Consider the following 19,097-nt stretch of genomic DNA (forward strand, 5'->3'; position numbering starts at 1 on the left):
GGAAGTTTTGAGATCACAAGATCATAGATTTAGAGTGGGGAGGGCCCTAGAAGATCATATAATCCAAACCTTCTTTATCTCTCAAAGACAAAGGATCTAAAAGATAAAAAATTTTAAACTACATCTTCAAGATTACAGGTAAAAAATGTCAGAATAGAGATATGTACTTCTGATTCCAAACTTAATGTTGTTTGTATATAGACAATACTTCCAAATTCTTCACCTCAACCCTGCCTCATTTGTTCTCAACCAGAGGAATATTAATGAGATCCAGAATAGAGTTCATCATCATTATTTATTATATTTTATATAATTCATTGATTTTAGTAGTTTAATTAACTAAACATTTTTTTTCAATGCTTAGATCTTGGACATCTGGTGCTATTGAGAGTAAGCTACCAAATTTATTTGGCATATGAATTACTTAACTTTAAGAATATGGAATGTTGGAAAGGGAAGGGAACTTAGACATCATCTTGTCATTATCTTTTTATGAATTACGAATCTAAAGCTTAAGAGGAGCAAGAGACAACTAGATCAAGGACCCAATATATTAGTCACAAAGCCAGAACTATAATCTATAATCCTCCTTATTGCAATGGCATTGAGAGGGGAAAAGGCATATCTTAAAATGTACCTTTAAAGAGGTGTAGAGTTTGGATTGACAGAATGTCCAAAAATTATTCTAATAGGAAAATGAAGAGGAATGTCTGTTTTTTAGCAGACAAGTGTTGTCTCCTGTCTTGAACCTACCTGAGGTATCTGGAGATAGACATGATCAGGTCAATCAGGAAAAAAACAAATAAGTTAATTTTAATACATTAAAAATGCAAAAAAACACGAATATTAGTATTGGATTCAGAGTCAATCACCCAAATTTGTCACCTGTGTAACCTAGAGAAGTTATTTAATCTCTCTAAGTATCAGTTCCCTCAAATGAACTAACTCCCCCAAGGTTTCTTTTAGCTTTAAATTGATGGCCTGTCACATTTGTCCCTAACATGATCAGGTAAATTACTTTCCCCTAGAAGGGGTTTCCATAGACTTTTAGGGAAGCAGACTCTAGTTATATCCTCCAATATCTCTTGCTAAGATAGCAGTTAAAAATCACACAAACTAGTCACCCACTCCTATACCCCTAGAATAAAAAAAGCATATTCATTGCAGCTTGGATTGGAAGCCTTCTTAAACTCCTCAGTAATGAACCCCAGCAAAAGAGCACATTCTAATTCTTTATTGAGTTAACTGGAGATATGAATTAATAAGCTTAGTTGAAGCATTTGAATCTGGATTTACCCTCCACCCCATGCACATATAGGAGAACTCATTCTTTCTTTCCCTTCCACTTGCCAACAACTCCCTTCTACTGATATATAGAAATAATCAATGGTATATTCTCATTTCTTTTATAAGGGCAACCAATTTCAATGCCCAGAAAGTAATTATGAATCCAGCAGTCCCAATTCAGAATAAATCTCTCTGAAGTATATTCTCCTCTGTCTGTAAACAGAATCTTTCTTCCAAAGAACCATAAAGACTGTGCACAGTGTTAGAAGATTTAGGCATACCACACACACACACACACACACACACACACACACACACACACACACACTCCCAAACACACAAACTTGATTATACCAACTTGAATGAAAGAAAGGGCGGTTTCTGCTCCCAACACTTGTTTCAGAAAGAGGCTTAAGTTCATCCTTCATCTTGCTAGGGAGATTTCATACTTGAATTTTCTTCTCCAGAATTCATCTGGTCCAAACCATTACACTTTGATGGAGATTTGCTTAGTTTTCTTTTTTTCAGGAAATTGTATTGTTAGGCATCATAATCAATATTCTAAGCCATTTATTGTAGTTAAATTCTTATCTTTGCTCTGATAGAGTAATTCAACAAAAATGCTGCCATACGGAAGGGAATAGGCAATATTATATAATGCTCCAAAAACTGTTTTGAATGTAAACCACTTGAGAGCAGTCAACAAATATATCCCTATATGAGCTGAGGGATACTGGTGAGGCAGTGTGCTATATTGAGCATCATTACTACTATTTTGATTTTGTCTTCAGGAAATGATAGTTCTTCCACTGCCTGTTAAAATGTGTACAAATTGCTTAGTTTCTCTGGGCCTCAGATTATTTGTAAAAAAGAGGGTGAGAGTAGATTATTTCTAAGGTTCCTTCTTCCTCCCCATCCTATCCTAAAATCATAAATTAGATATATTTCAAAATCTAAAATCCAGTAGCTAATATTCATCTGATTTGGTGAAGTATGAACTTACATTAAAGATCAAAGATTGCTTTAGATACTAGTGGCTGGATTCTATCCTTTATTTCTACCCCATTTCTAAACAAAAATTTTAAGACTCACTTGTTTTTCCTCATATTTTCTAGCATAAGGCTTCAACCATCAGTCTTCTAGATTGTAGATGATATTACCATAATAGTTTTGCTACTATATAAAATATGTTGCAAATTTGGCCTATAAATTAGATTACTTGATGTCTATTTCTTACTTTCACTTCTTTGTGGGACTCAGTTTCCTCACTTTTTAAGTGTGAGAGTAAACAATGTAATTACTTAAGGTCTGCTTATAATATTTTGGGTTCTAACATTTGATATTTTCAGGTTCTCTCTAGCTCTAAGGCTCCTTGATGGCAAATAACCCCAAAAAAGACTTAGTTTAAAAAGAAAGTTTGAATTAGAAAAGTAAGACAGATAATATATAAGCAAGATTGAGATGTTTCAAGACACTCATCATTTAACAATGGTGATTGGTACACACTTAATCAGATGCAATTTCTATTGGGTCATTTCCAGCTGAGAGTTTGTGATGCTGGATAGAGCCAAAGCCGTCTTCATGATGGGAAATGTTTTTTTCCAGTGTGTTACCAAATCCTACATAATATATACCAAAGTTACTTCCAACTGCTTCCAAAAGACAGACTGAAGTGGTCCCTGCTTCAATTGTCATTTGCCATCAATGATGGTCTTCAGTGGAAGTAATTGATCTTAGTTCCTTCAGAGCCCTAATTAAAAGTACACCGAATTAAATGAAAATGTATAGAAGACAATTAACTCTAGCTTTTGTCTTTTCATTCAAATCCCTCATGTGAAGCAGTCAGGTATCATGTTCAACCAATCTTAATCAGATGATGATTACAGAAAAGAGCAAAGTTGGAAACACACAAAAGATTTACAGAATATTCTGCAGAGAACTTTGTTCCAGCCATTCCAAGTTCCTGGTATCATGCTATTTACCTTGTCACTGATTAGATCACTCTTTCTTGTTAACTACTTATTGTCTTAAATGTTTCTCTGCTTTCAATTAAATCATCATAGGCTTGATACTCTATCCCAATATATTCTATCCTTATTAATGCTTGAGTTACCTATCTCCAGGCTTTTCCCTCCTCAATCTATTCTGATCACCACTGACAGACTGATTTTCTAAAAACAGTATTTCTATCAAAAGACTCTTAAAAATTTTCACAGGCTTCTCCTTGACTAAAATATCAGTTCCTAATTACCTGTTCTGACATTCAGGGTTCTCATCATTACAATCCCAAAGATTATTTCTTTATAGTCAAAGAAACTGGAGTCAAATCCTACAACCTTAGGCAAATCATGATACCTAGCTGACCATGAACAAACGTTTCTTCATTTGTAAAATGAGGATATAAATGGTCAATGGTTAAGAGGGTAGGATGCTATGGGAAAGGAGGGTGATCTATAAATACTACATTAGTGCTAAAGTGGCCCAATAATTCTTTAAAACAGTTTGTAATTAGGTGTAAAAATTACTGAATGATTTACCTGATTAAACTGAGAATTACACCTTCTGGATACACACACACACACACACACACACACACACACACACACACAGATAGTAGATAGATAGCTATAGACTGAGAAATAGATATAGGTCTATCTCTATATGTCTATCAACTATAAGAAAAACAAGGCAGAAGTAAAGGTCTCAAATACACCCTCAAAAGGATGGAAGTTAAGGAAAGAGGGAGAAAGAGAGCAAAGGAGAGAGAAAGGAAGGAAATGAAGGAAGAAATTGAGAGAGGGAGGTAACAAGATGAGATAGAAATTCAGCTAAATTTGAGGAATCTTATGATGCAGAGCCAAGACAAGATACACAATGACTACAGCTACCTAACAAAATATAGCAATAAAATCATATTAGAATTAATATTATTATATTGACAGGGATTATCCCATAAAATATATTCCATATACCAAGAACTGAAAGTATCATCAGGGATCATCTAGTTCACTTCCTTCATTTGGTTGAGAAAATGTATGTGTTCTAACACCTCATGTTGTTCTTTTCTCTAATATATTATACTTTATGGTACCAGCCCATTCTAAAAAATCCCATCCTCAGTAACTGTGTGACCCTAAAAAATAGTAAAGATAACTGGCATTGACATCACATTTTGTAAAGGGATTCAGATATATTCTCTCATATGACCTTCTCAATAACCCAGTAAATTATGAAGAAATGATAGCATTGTTTTAATCTGTCAAATAAAGATAACAACTCTCTGAGATAAGAAATGACTGCTAAAGGACACACAAACGTCTGGAGATAGTATGTGAAGTCAGCTCTCCACTCCCAATATTGAACTCTTTCTCATATAACTCCTAGTTTGCTTGGCTTTCCCACACCAACTTCTACCTAATAGTCCTTATCCCATTACTTCTAATACAACAATAAAACAATGGTGGGTTTTCAGTCATCAGTGGAAGGGGGTGTGTCAATCTGATGCCAGAGAGGATCTTCTTGTTGACCTTTCAGTCAACCCAGGTGAAAGCTTTACTTTTGGGAAAAGCTGGCTTTAGAATGGAACCACTGAATATGTATCTTGTGATGAAAATGCAGACAGGAGCCACAGAGAAATAGTAGAAAAGAAATTTGCCTCCAGTTACCTGAGAATCCAGGCAGCTAGAGAAGAAACTATTAGCAGATTTAATGGATATTCCTTTTATGTGGTTGAGAGTTGGGGCATTTTGGTGATCAATATAAGAAATATAGTGAGTTGGGGAAGAAAATTAGATATATGCTTTTTTTTAAGGAGAGAAGTTTCAAGGCAGCAGTATGGACCTAGGACAAAGGGCAAGCAATATTTCCCAGAAGCCTTTGCTATTTGAGCTACTTCTTTGTTCTAGAATCAAAGTCTCCTTCTAACCTCCCACCCCCTAATCTAGGGCTACCTACACTACATGTCTCCTGTGAGGAAGATATTTTTTTTCCTTTGCCGACCACTTTGTTTTCCTAGCTTATATGACTATTGAGCTCCAATTCTGTCAGACGTGTTTTTTTTTTTTTATGCTCCAACCAGAATCTCATTTTGATTTCATCATTCTTTCTAAAAGATTGACGTGAAAATGTCCATGCTCCCCATTCCTCCCAGACTTGTGAGACACATTGCCCAGAGGTTGCCCATAGCTCCTTCCCCCTTCCCCATGGGCACTGTAGTCAGAATACAACTCATTTTTTCCCAATGAGGAAATTTGGGGGCTTCTCTGTACCAGTTGGGTTATTGCTTACAGAAGCAATTATGAAATAAAGAAAGGCTTTCAATCTATTTATCAAAGGCCTTCCAGCTCCTGTTTCAAGGTAGGTGAATCAATTAGCCAGTATTGAGCTGAGAAAGTTAATCTGCATCCAGAGCATTTTACTACACAAACAAGTTAAATCAAAAATTGAGAGCAGGCCTATTGATTTTGCTTGACTTTTGTTGGAAGTGAAGGAGGAGGAATGATCCTCCCCCCTCTAATAGCACCCCCCCTCTTCCCTAGCCCTACTTCCTCCTCATCTATAGGGAAAGCTTCAAGGAGAAGGCAGTAGGAAGGCTAGGCCTGGAAGGAAGAGGAAAAATCTGAGAGGGGATAGCAGTGTGTATGTGTGTGTTTGTGTGTGTGTGTGTGTGTGTGTGTGTGTGTGTGTGTGTGTGTGTGTGTTAGTTACTGGAAATAATGAGCAAAATTGTTGTGAGAGATGGGAAAGTAGACAACATGTTTAGAGGAAAGTGAGTAGACATGTTTGGCAAAAGCAGAGGGATTGTTTGAGGAAATAACGGAAGATAGTAATGATAAGTTCTTCTGTTTACATGCAATTGTTATTTCATTTTATAAAGGAATAAGGAAATGAAATAAAAGCTATCTTTTTTGAGTTCCATATAGCGTTTCTCTGCCTTTACTCTGATCTACTTATAAGATACTTTCACTATAATAATACTACCCATGATAGCAAAGAGCCTATCTCTATGGCTATCTTACTTAATATGTAAACATGCTTACTTTAGAGACTTAAGTAAAGTAAATCTATTATCCTATTGGAATCTTACAACTACCTGAAAAAAAGTTCTGCAAATATTTTGATCCTGACTTTATAAATGGGAAATCTGAGGCTCAGAGACAAGCATCATGTGGCTAATGTTAGAGCCAGTTCTCTAACACAGTTGCCTTCATTTCAACTTTATGGTTATTTCTGCTACACCACAAAAATCAAAACAAGAATGTGAAAAGTCTAACAACAAACTACAAATTTGAACTTTGTCCTGGAGGCAGTTGGGAGCTATTGAATAATTTTGAGCATGGCAGGTACATGAAGAAAGCAGACTTAAACACTATATAAGACACTCAAGGTCAGAGGAAAACAAGAGAGACATAGCAGGCAAGGACCTGCTATCCCCATACAATTGTCCTGAATTGTTCATCTTCTAAGAGGTAGGATTTTATGAATGCTGACTTAAGAGTCCTTCCTCTGGACCCTGCCAACTATTTAGTTGCTTAATCTTTTCCCAACTTTAACTGTTGCCTCATAATGTGTTTCAGGCACAGAAATTTCATTAACTTTTCAACTCTATCCATGGATTTTTGGCACAGATTCTTTCTGTTAAGCTACTTTTATTTCAGGCAAAATACAAATTACCCTTTGCTCAGAAAAAAAGTCCTAAACAAAACTAACACCCCGCAAAAAGAAAAGAAAAGAAGTGAAAAAAATGGATGAAACCCTTCCATATTTCTCAGACTCTCATCAAATAGCTTTCTAATCTTTGATGAAAAAAGATTTACTGAGATGAAATTGAATTCCTAAAACAATGCCTGGGTAATGGAAAAGCCTCAGTTTCTTCTCTTAGAGAGAGAATAAAAGGAATCATCTCAGAGTTAGGAATTACTGATTAATTCCAGGCATACTCTTTTTTTTAATAATATTTTATTTGATCATTTCTAAGCATTATTCATTAAAGACAAAGATCATTTTCTTTTCCTTCCCCCAAACCCCCATAGCTGACGCGTGATTCCACTGCGTATCACATGTGTTCTTGATTCGAACCCATTGTCATGTTGTTAGTATTTGCATTAGAGTGTTCCTTTAGAGTCTCTCCTCTGTCATGTCCCCTCAACCCCTGTAGTTGGGCAGTTGCTTTTCCTCAGTGTTTCTACTTCCACAATTTGTGCTCTGCTTATGAATAGTGTTTTTTCTCCTAGATCCCTGAAGATTGTTCAGGGACATTGCATTGACATTAATGGAGAAGTCCATTACGTTGGATTATACCACAGTGTATTAGTCTCTATGTACAATGTTCTACTGGTTCTGCTTCTCTCGCCCTGCATCACTTCCTGGAGGTCGTTCCAGTCTCCATGGAAATCCTCCACTTTATTATTCCATTTTGCACAATAGTATTCCATCAGTAACATATACCACAATTTGTTCAGCCATTCCCCAATTGAAGGGCATCCCCTCGTTTTCCAATTTTTGGCCACCACAAAGAGCGCAGCTATGAATATTTTTGTACAAGTCTTTTTCCTTATTATCTCTTTGGGGTACAAACCCAGCAGTGCTATGGCTGGGTCAAAGGGTAGATATTCTTTTGTTGCCCTTTGGGCATAGTTCCAAATTGCCCTCCAGAATGGTTGGATCAGTTCACAACTCCACCAGCAATGAATTAATGTCCCTACTTTTCCACATCCCCTCCAGCATTCATTACTTTCCTTTGCTATCAGGTTAGCCAATCTGCGAGGTGTGAGGTGATACCTCAGAGTTGTTTTGATTTGCATCTCTCTGATTATAAGAGATTTAGAACATTTCTTCATGTGCTTATTAATAGTTTTGATTTTTTTATCTGAAAACTGCCTATCCATGTCCCTTGCCCATTTATCAATTAGAGAATGGCTTGGATTTTTGTACAATAGATTTAGCTCTTTATAAATTTGAGTAATTAAACCTTTGTCAAAGGTTTTTATGAAGATTTTTTTCCCAATTTGTTGTTTCCCTTCTGATTTTAGTTACATTGGTTTTGTTTGTACAAAAGCTTTTTAATTTGATGTAGTTGAAATTATTTATTTTACATTTTGTGACTCTTTCTATGTCTTGCTTGGTTTTAAAGTTTTTCCCCTCCCAAAGGTCTGACATGTATACTATTCTGTGTTTACCCAATTTACTTATGGTTTCCTTCTTTATGTTCAAGTCATTCACCTATTTTGAATTTATCTTGGTGTAGGGTGTGAGGTGTTGATCAATTCCTAATATCTCTCACACTGTCTTCCAATTTTCCCAGCAGTTTTTATCAAATAGTGAATTTTTGTCCCAAAAGCTGGGATCTTTGGGTTTATTGTATACTGTCTTGCTGAGGTCTCTTGCCCCCAGTCTATTCCATTGATCCTCCTTTCTGTCTCTTAGCCAGTACAAAATTGTTTTGATAACTGCTGCTTTGTAATATAGTTTAAGGTCTGGGACTGCAAGGCCCCCATCATTTGTGTTTTTTTTTTCATTATTTCCATGGATATCCTTGATTTTTGTTATTCCAAATGAACTTTGTTATGTTTTTTTCTAAATCAGTAAATAAATATTTTGGGAGTTCCATGGGTATGACACTAAATAGATGAATAAGTTTGGGAAGGATGGTCATTTTTATTATATTGGCTCATCCTATCCATGAGCAGTTAATGTTTTTCCAACTGCTCATGTCTAGTTTTAGTTGTGTGGAGAGTGTTTTGTAGTTGTGTTCATATAGTTCCTGTGTTTCTCTCATGAGATAGATTACTAGGTATTTTATTTTATCCAAGGAGATATTGAATGGGATTTCTCTTTCTAGTTTTTACTACTGTGCTGTGTTGGAGATATATAGAAATGCTAATAACTTATGTGGGTTTCTTTTGTATCCTGCAAATTTGTAAAGTTGTTGATTATTTCAATTAGCTTTTTGGTTGAATCTCTAGGATTCTTTAAGTAGACCATCATGTCATCTGCAAAGAGTGATAACTTGGTCTCCTCCTTGCCTATTTTGATGCCTTCAATTTCTTTTTCTTCTCTAATTGCTACTGCTAGTGTTTCTAGTACAATGTCAAATAGTAGAGGTGATAATGGCCATCCTTGTTTCAATCCTGATCTTTTGGGAATACATCTAATTTATCCCCATTGCAGATGATATTAGCTGATGGTTTTAGATATATACTGTTTATTATTTTTAGGAACGACCCTTCTATTCCTATGCTTTCTAGTGTTTTTAATAGGAATGGGTGTTATATTTTATCAAAGGCTTTTTCTGCATCTATTGAGATAATCATGTGATTCTTGTTGGTTGGCTTATTGATGTGGTCAATTATGTGGATGGTTTTCCTAATGTTGAACCAGCCCTGCATCCCTGGTATAAATCCTACTTGATCATGGTGGATGACCCTTCTGATCACTTGCTGGAGTCTTTTTGCTAGTATACTATTTAAGATGTTTGCATCTATATTCATTAGGGAGATTGGTCTATAATTTTCTTTCTTTGTTTTTGACCTGCCTGGTTTTGGAATCAGTACCATATTTGTGTCGTAAAAAGAGTTTGGTAGAATTCCCTCTTTGCTTATTATGTCAAATAGTTTGTATAGAATTGGGATTAACTGTTCTCTGAATGTTTGATAGAATTCAATTGTGAATCCATCAGGCCCTGGGGATTTTTTCTTAGGAAGTTCTTTGATGGCCTGTTGGATTTCATTTTCTGATATGGGATTATTTAAGAATTCTATTTCTTCTTCTGTTAGTCTAGGCAGTTTGTATTTTTGTATATATTCATCCATATCCCCTAAATTTGTGTATTTATTGCCATATAATTGGGCAAAGTAATTTTTAATGATTGCCTTAATTTCCTCTTCATTAGAGTTGATGTCCCCCTTTTTTCTTTGATGCTGTCAATTTGCATTTCTTCTTTCCTTTTTTAATTAGATTGAACAGTACTTTGTCGATTTTATTTGTTTTTTCAAAGTACCAGCTTCTTGTCTTATTTATTAAATCAATAATTCTATCACTTTCGATTTTATCAATTTCTCCCTTAATTTTTAGGATTTCTAGTTTTGTTTTCTGCTGGGGGGTTTTAATTTGATCACTTTTGAGTTTTTTTATTTGCATTTCCAATTCATTGATCTCTGCTCTCCATAGTTTGTTAATATATGCATTCAGGGATATGAATTTACCTCTGATTACTGCTTTGGCTGCATCCCAAAAGGTTTGAAAGGATGTCTCGCCATTGTCATTTTCTTTGGTGAAATTATTAATTGTTTCTATGATTTCTTCTCTATCTAAATGATTTTGGAGTATCATATTGTTTAATTTCCATTTAGTTTTTGATTTGGTTTTCCATGTACCATTACTTATCATTATTTTTATTACCTTGTTATCTGAAAAGACTGCATTTATTATTTCTGCTTTTCTGCATTTGTGTGCCATGTTTCTGTGACCTAATGTATGGTCAATCTTTGTGAATGTGCCATGTGGTGCTGAGAAGAAGGTGTATTCCTTTTTATCCCTATTAATTTTTCTCCATATGTCTATTAATTCTAAATTTTCTAAGATTTTGTTCACTTCTTTTACCTCTTTCTTATTTATTTTTTGATTTGATTTATCTAAATTTGATAATAGTTGGTTTACATCTCCCACTAATATGGTTTTACTGTCTATTTCTTCCTTCAATTCTCCTAGTTTCTCCATTAGAAATTTGGGTGCTATATTATTTGGTGCATACATGTTGATTAGTGATATTTCCTCATTATCTAAAGTCCCTTTTAACAAGATATAATTACCTTCCCTATCCCTTTTGATCAGGTCTGTTTTTGCTTTACCTTAATCAGATATCATCATTGCCACTCCTGCCTTCTTTCTGTCAGTTGAGGCCCAGAAGGTCTTACTCCATCCTTTAATTCTGACCTTGTGAGTATCTACCCTCCTCATGTGTGTTTCTTGAAGAAAACATATGGTAGGGTTTTGGATTCTAATCCATTCTGCTATTCGTCTACGTTTTATAGGTGAGTTCATCCCATTCACTTTCAAAGTTATGACTGTCACTGGTGGACTCCCTGTCATTTTGATATCCTTCCCTAATCCTAACCTTTCTTCCTCCACTCTACCTTTTAATCCAGTGATTTACTATAATCAGTCCCCCTTGTCCCCTCCCTTGATATGTTTCCCTTTCTAGTCCCTCCCTTTTTGTTCCATCCCCCTCCCCCCTCTTCTTCCCTCCCTTTTTTGTGTTCCCTTCTCCCTCCTCCCTTGCTTTTCCCTTCTCCCTTCCCTTGTTGGGTAAGATAGATTTCACGATCCCAATGGATCTGGATGTTCTACCCTCTCAGAGTTGATTTCCCTGAGAGTAAGGTTTAAGTAAAAACTCTCTTCCTCTCCTTCTTATAGGAGTTTTCTTCCCCTCCCCTTCCCATGTGAATCTTTGTATGAGAAAGATTATTCTATTTGGTCTTTCTTTTCGCCCCTATTTACACATTACATTTCCCCCACATGTTTGTATACATAGATTGATATAAATGTAGTCCTTATAGAAGAGAGTTTGAGTAAAAGAAAATGATAACATTTTTCTCCTTTTCCCTTTCCTTCATATTTACCTTTTCAGATATTCCATGCTCTTTGTTTTTTGATATCGAACTTTCCACAGAGCTCTGGTCTTTCCTTTGCAAAAATTTGGAAATCTTCTATTTTGTTGAATGTCCATACTTTCCCTTGGAAATATATAGTCAGTTTTGCTGGTTAGCTGATTCTTGGTTGAAGACCCAGCTCTCTTACCTTTCTGAAAATCATGTTCCATGCCTTACGATCATTCAGAATGGAACTTGCATGGTCTTGTGTGACCCTGATTGGCATTCCTTTATATCTAAATTGTCTTTTTCTGGCTTCTTGTAGGATTTTTTCTTTAGTTTGAAAACTTTGGAATTTGGCAATTACATTTATCCTTCTACTCCCCTATAGGGTGCAAATCTATTCTCTGCCCCCAATGGATTGGATTGGTTTTCCCACTTTGAGTCACTTTCAAATCATGTAAAAGTTGAATATTTCCTGTCTCTGACCTCTTTACCCTTCCAGTGTATTGATGTTCTCCCTCCTCCCACCATGAGCTTCTTTATGACATATAAATTTACCCCCATTTGTTTCTTTTCCCATTTCTTTTAATATTAACCTATTTTTAAGCTCTAGTTATATATTTATATGCATACTTATGCGTATGTATTTTTGCATGCATATATCTATATACCTATTTATGTCTTGTCCTTTCATCCTATACAGTTTGCTGCTGTTCCCTCTAAGTATACTTTGTTTTGCTGCCCAGGTAATAACAACAGTTTTTAAGAGTTATCAATGACCTCTTTTCTTATAGGGATACATATCATTTTAACTTATTGAGTCTCTTAAAAAATTTTTTTTGTTTTTCTTTTTCCCCCTCTTTTTTAATTACCTTTTGATGATTCTCTTGAGTTCTGTGCTTGGACATCAAATTTTCTGTTCAGGTCTGGTCTTTTCTTTATGAATTCTTGGAATTCTTCTATTTTGTTGAATGACTATACTTTCCCCTGTAAGAATATAGTCAGTTTTGCTGGGTAGTTGATTCTTGGTTGTAGACCTAGTTCCCTTGCTTTCCGAAATATTGCCTTCCATGCATTTCTTTTTTTCAGTGTGGATGCAACCAGATCCTGAGTTATCCTCACTTTGGTTCCTTGGTATCTGAATGACTTCTTGGCAGCTTGTAATATCTTTTCTTTGGTCTGATAGTTCTTGAATTTGGCTATAACATTCCTGGGTGTTGTCAGTTGGGGATTAAGTACAGGAGGTGATCTGTGGATTCTATCAATCTCCACTTTTCCCTCTTGTTCAACGATTTCGGGGCAGTTTTCTTTAATAATTTCCTGTAATATAATGTCCAGGCTTTTTCTTTTGTCATGGTCTTCTGGTAGGCCAATAATTCTTAAATTGTCTCTCCTTGAACGATTTTCTAAATCCTCTGTTTTGTGAATGAGATGCTTCATATTTTCCTCAATTTTTTCATTCTTTTGGTTTTGTTTTATAGAGTCCTGCTGCCTTGTGAAGTCACTTGATTCTATTTGTTGTATTCTGGTTCTTAAAGACTGGATTTCATCCTTAGTTCTTTGGTCATCCTTTTCCTTTTGGTCGGATTTTCTTTGGATGTCATCTTTCATCTTCACCTCATCTTTCATCTGCTTTGCCTCATTTTCCAGCTGGTTGATTTTGGCTTTCAAGACACTATTTTCTGTTTCTAGATGACTTATCTTAGTTTTTAAGTTCTTTTCCCAATTGTCTTCAGCCTCTCTTAATTGTGTTTTGAATTGCATTTTGAGTTCTTGCAAAGCCTATATCCAATTCGCTGGGATTTCTGATTTTTCCTTTGCTTATCCCTCCCCCTCTGTTTTATTTGCTCTTTGCTCATTACCTGTGCAGAAGCTGTCTACTGTAATTTCTTTCTTCTTTTTCTGTTGTTTGCTTGAGTTTACCCCTTCTTTGCTCCCCGTATTTGGCTCTGCTCTTGCTCCTCTCATTTTGTTTTGGTTTTGGGGTTGTCAGTCTTCCCTCTTGGAGCTTTGTCAGATCTCTTGGTACAGTCTCTAGGGGAGGAATGTTAGCTTTCCTGCCCTCTGGAGGCTTTTGATTGGATTGAGTTCAGGTGGGTTGGGCTGTATGTGTTATGAAGCTCTGAGGCTCTGAAGACTCCTGGAAGGCTGGGCCAGGCTCTCTCCAGTTCTCTCCAGCTGCTTCTCCATTGTTTGCAAGTGCCTTTGCCTGCCTCCCTGAATTCTGAGGAGTTCTGTTTGAATTGGGTTCAGCTGGATTGATCTGGTTGTACCCAGAGGCAAAGGTGAGGCTGGACCCTGATGGAGGGACCCAGCCATGCTCTGTCTCTCCCTGGCTTCCTCCAAGCTGTCCAAGCTGGATTCTCCCAGCCCGGCGCCCCACTGCTCACAAGGTAGACCCTCCAAACCAGCACCTTTGCCTGCTCAGAGGTTCCTGCTGCTGCTGCCAAGGGCTCAGGGCTCTGGGTTGTGGGGGAGGGTTCTCCTGCTTCTGTCCTGTTGTTCAGCTTGGATTTTGGTGCCCTAGGAGCATTCAGTCTGTATTGGTAAGGAAGGGTCTTCCAGGAGGTCTGAACTTTTGCTGGTTGCTAATCCGCCATCTTGACTCTGCCCCCTTTTCATTAACTTTTAAAAAACACAACTATAGTTGAATATTACACAAAGCAATAGCTAGCAGTGAATGTGTTTAGATGATTGTAATCCTTCACTTATTCACTACTGCAAACAAAAACCAACATAGCAATGAAGACTATTCACTGCCCCCCAGGCTCCCATCTTAAGAGATTTGGCATAAAACACCACCTCTGGCATGATGCCCATCTATTTCTTATACAATAACAGACTCAGTGGATAGAGTAGAGTGAGAAGTTAAGAGTATTTGAGTTCAAATACAGTCTCAGCCACTTAATAACTGTATGACTGGAGAAATCACTTAAATCTGTTTGCCTCAGTTTCCTCTCCTGTTAAATGAGCTGGAGAAAGAAATGGGAAATCATTCCAGGATCTTGGTCAAGAAAAACCCACATGGGCTGAGGAAGGGGTGGATATGGTTGAAGTGGTTGAACAACAATAATAATGATCATTTGATTTTGTGACAAAGGCTGGCTCTCTATACTAAAAGACTGACCCCTATATACAAATTAACCCCCCACCCCTTTATAATACAATCTGGAATGAGAATTGCTTGACTATGGATAGAGGCATACATTGAAAATTCTTCCCCAAGAGAACAAGCAACTTGTATTTCACTTTTTATACAGATAGCCTGATGAATTTGAAGCCTTCAGATTGCTATTTCCATCAGTTGTCTGAATGTGCTTCACCTCAGCTGCAGATCATGAGATATTTGTCTTATAAGCTCATTTTTGAGCAATTGAGGTGTAATCTTGAATTACTAGAGAAGAGGAAACTGAGGCATGGTTCTGAGAGCTCCTGTCTCCCAGTTTGCAGCATTTTACTGGAAGCAATATCAAATAAAATGTGAGAGAATAGAGTAAACACCAAAGCCAATTGTATCCTATTATCTTTTTGAGCAGGAAGGAAACTTTAACATACTATGCTACTCCAAATGAGTAAAGAAGAGAAAAAAAAAAACCCAACAACCAAGCAAACAAACAAACAAACAAACAAATAGATAACTGCTTACCCCTTCTGAAGTTTGAAGAAGAAAATCCCAGAATCACAGAATGTTATTTTTGGAAGAGTTATATTTGGAATGTTATATTTGGAAATATCTGGTTCTGAGCATTAAAAAAACAAATAAACAAATAATGAAAACAATAAAAAACAGTCGCTGTTCTTTAGTAGATTACATTCTAATGAGGTAGACATCTATATTATCAGGTACAAAGAAGATAAATGCAGAGCATTATATAAATGCAGAGTAGATGTTAGGTAATCTTAGGAAAGGCCCTAACATTTGAGAGCATGAGAAGTGGATGATGGTGGTGGTGAGATCAAAGAAAACCTCCTGCAGGAAATAGTTTTTGAGCAGGATATCAAAAAGGTCACAGATTCTAAGAGTCAAAATTCAGAAGGAGAACATTCCGAATATGAGTAACAACCAGCAAAAAAGCATAGAGGTGAGAAATAGAACCTAATATATGAAGAATAGTTAATTGGCTAGAATAACTAGATCATAGTTTGAAGGGGGATACTAATGTGTTAAAATGACTTATTGTAGGGAAAGAACTGATGAAATCTGAGTACAGATTTGGGAACACTTTTTTCACCTTATTTTTCTTGATATTTTTTGTCAACATGGGTAATATGGAAGTATGTTTTACATGATTTCACATGTATAATTGATATTATACAGTTTGTCTTCTCAATGAATGGGAGAAGGGAGAGGAAGGGAGAGAATTTAGAACTCAACTTTTAGAAACAAATGAAGGTAAAATAATTTAATTAAAGTAAAGAGGGAAGATGGTGGCGAATAATGTGCTCAAAAATGCTAATTGATATGATAATATCCACAATTCAAGAGGATAGATAATGAAGTATGTTGTATACATCATGAAACAGAGTTTATGCATTCAAGATGTTGAATTATAAATTTATTTTTGGAAATGACCAGGGAGGATATATATTTTTCTTGATTATGCATATTGGTTTCTTTCCCCTTAAATGGGAGTAGATGATATAAGAGGGAGAGAAAGTGATGTTCTATTATCTAATCTAAATAATCTAATAAATAAATAAAAAGATCTAAATAATTTTAAAATGTCTGGTTGACCTAAGAAACTCTTTCTGAGCTCAGGTAAATCCTATTTACTGTGTCCTTGAAACATCCATGTTGAATATCCTTCTCTTATTATGAATAAGTGAAACTTCTTTTGTTAATAATAATAATAATAATAATAATAATAATAATAATAAATGAAAGCAACAGGACCTTACCCAAAGACACAATGTCTAAATTTTTGGGTCACCTTGTATTAAAGTACAACTCACTGTTCATTATATTATACTCTCTAAATTATATTTTGGAATCACAACATAATAAAAACAAACCTAGCAATTCCCAAAGCAGTCTTTTCCTCTAGAGATGATGGATCATCCTTTGGAATATCTTAAATTTGCTCACCTCCCTTCTTCAAAATCCACTATATGTATATATATATATATATATATATACATATATATGTTAAAATATCTTACATGTTCCAAAATTCCATCTCTCATCTATTCATTTAACTGTGTAATAGTGGCCCCTATGAAAAGACACTCATGCTAGGCATTGAAAGAGTTATAACATTGGATTTGCCTAATAGTGTTTATAGTTTAGTTGGAACAATAAGATAGATGTATTTATATAAAAACCTTTGAATATGGGGGAGCTGTAGTTATCATAAAATTAAGTTCTTTAGGAAGAGAGATAAAAAGGTCCCCAAGTTCTCCCATTGTAGGGAAATACATGAAGGGTTAACTATAGATGATCAGGGGCTAGGAACAAAATGAGTGATCCCAGCATGTTTTAGGCTATTCCAGAATGTAGGTTCATAGAATTTATATCTGAAAAGAACCTTCAAGATCATTTAGTTAATGACCCCATTTTATAAATGAAGAAACTGAAGCCCAGATCTATTTAATGACTTTCCCACAGTTCCACAGAAAATAAACAGCAAAGCAAGGATTCAAACCCAAATCCTTTTTTTTTTTACTTAATCTACTGTTTGTTCTATGTTCTGGTAGAGAAGAAGTCAGGTCATTGGGAATCAAAGGCATAGTTGTAAAATGATGATGAGAATGGAAAAAAGCAACTAGATTAATCAGGAATCAATAGAGACACATCCTAAAAGCAGTCTTAAATATTTGAGTTACTTTGACTATATTGATGATGGTTTAGTCAAGTGCTTTTCTCTGTAGGTATTAAATTATAGGCTGGTTTGTCAGGCCTCTCTATTTCCAAAAGTCTCAAAGGTGGAGTGGAATGACCAACAATGATATACTGAAAATATAAACAGTTCACATTGCTAGAGTTTTTTTTTAACTATATGAAAGTCCTGTCCTGAAGCTATTATATAAATTAATATGATAGAAAACCAAATCCAGTGATATCAGGAAGTTGGGAGAGAAGTTCAAATAGGAAGTAATCTCAAGAGAATACAAGATACCACAGCAGGTTGTTCTACTCTATTATGATTTTTTTTCTGAAAATAAGTAAGCAAGTGCTGACCATATATTTCTTGCCTTTAAAAGGAAGAAGAATTTTTGTGATTTGGAACCAGAGTAATGATTTCCTCACCCAATTGTGACACTCAGCTATAATAACACTGAACTTGGAATCATATTTACCTGCATTTAAATCTAGACACAGATATTAACTAGTGTGACCCTGGCAAAGTCACTTAATCTCTGGTTGCCTCAGTTTCCTTAACTGTAAAATTGGGGGCAATATCAGCACCTATGTGGCTGCATCTTTGTGAGGATAAAATTAGATTAGATAAACAAATAAACAAAGTGCCGGACATGATAGGTTCTAGAAAAAAAAAATAAACCTCTTACTTTCTGCTTAGAATCAATACTGAGTATTGGCTCCAAGGCAGAAGAGTGGTAAGTGCTAGGCAATGGGAGTTAAGTGACTTGCCCAGGGTCAGGCAGCTGGGAAGTATCTGAGTCCAGGCTTGAACCCAGAACTTCCAATCTCCGGGCCTGCCTCTTGATCTGTTGAGCCACCTCACTGCCCCTAGTAAGTTATCAGTTTATAAATATTCATTCCCTTCTCCTTCTCCTCTCCTCCTCTCCTCCTCTCCTCCTCTTAGGACACTTAGGACTTAGGACACTAGCATACCACTCTAATGCCGGATCCATTCTAGTCTCTGAGGAAGGCCTTTGTGATAAATGGTCAGCTAAATGCTGGATATTTTCTCATGCTATACACCAATGTTCTTTATGGATGCAGACACATAAATTAAAGGATAATTTAGGATTGATTAATTAGTAACGGGGACAAACTCACCAAAGCTCAAGTAAGCTATTTAGCATTTGGTGAGTCCCACTCCACATGGGGGCAGTTCTACCCTCTGAAGTTGTAAATATCTTTCTGGCAGTGCTGTCCCTCCTACGCTAGATGCCTCCTAAAGTGCCCTACTTCCCACAACAGCCATTTCCGATTTGTATCCTGGGCAAACCTTTCACACTGTTTTAAAAGAAAAGACAGAGAGGAAATGTTTCCTTTTTCTCTTAAATGACTGGCAAAGAAAGGATATTGACATG

The sequence above is a fragment of the Monodelphis domestica genome, chromosome 1 (assembly GCF_027887165.1).
Source record: "Monodelphis domestica isolate mMonDom1 chromosome 1, mMonDom1.pri, whole genome shotgun sequence".
NCBI classification, from domain to species: Eukaryota; Metazoa; Chordata; class Mammalia; order Didelphimorphia; family Didelphidae; genus Monodelphis; species Monodelphis domestica.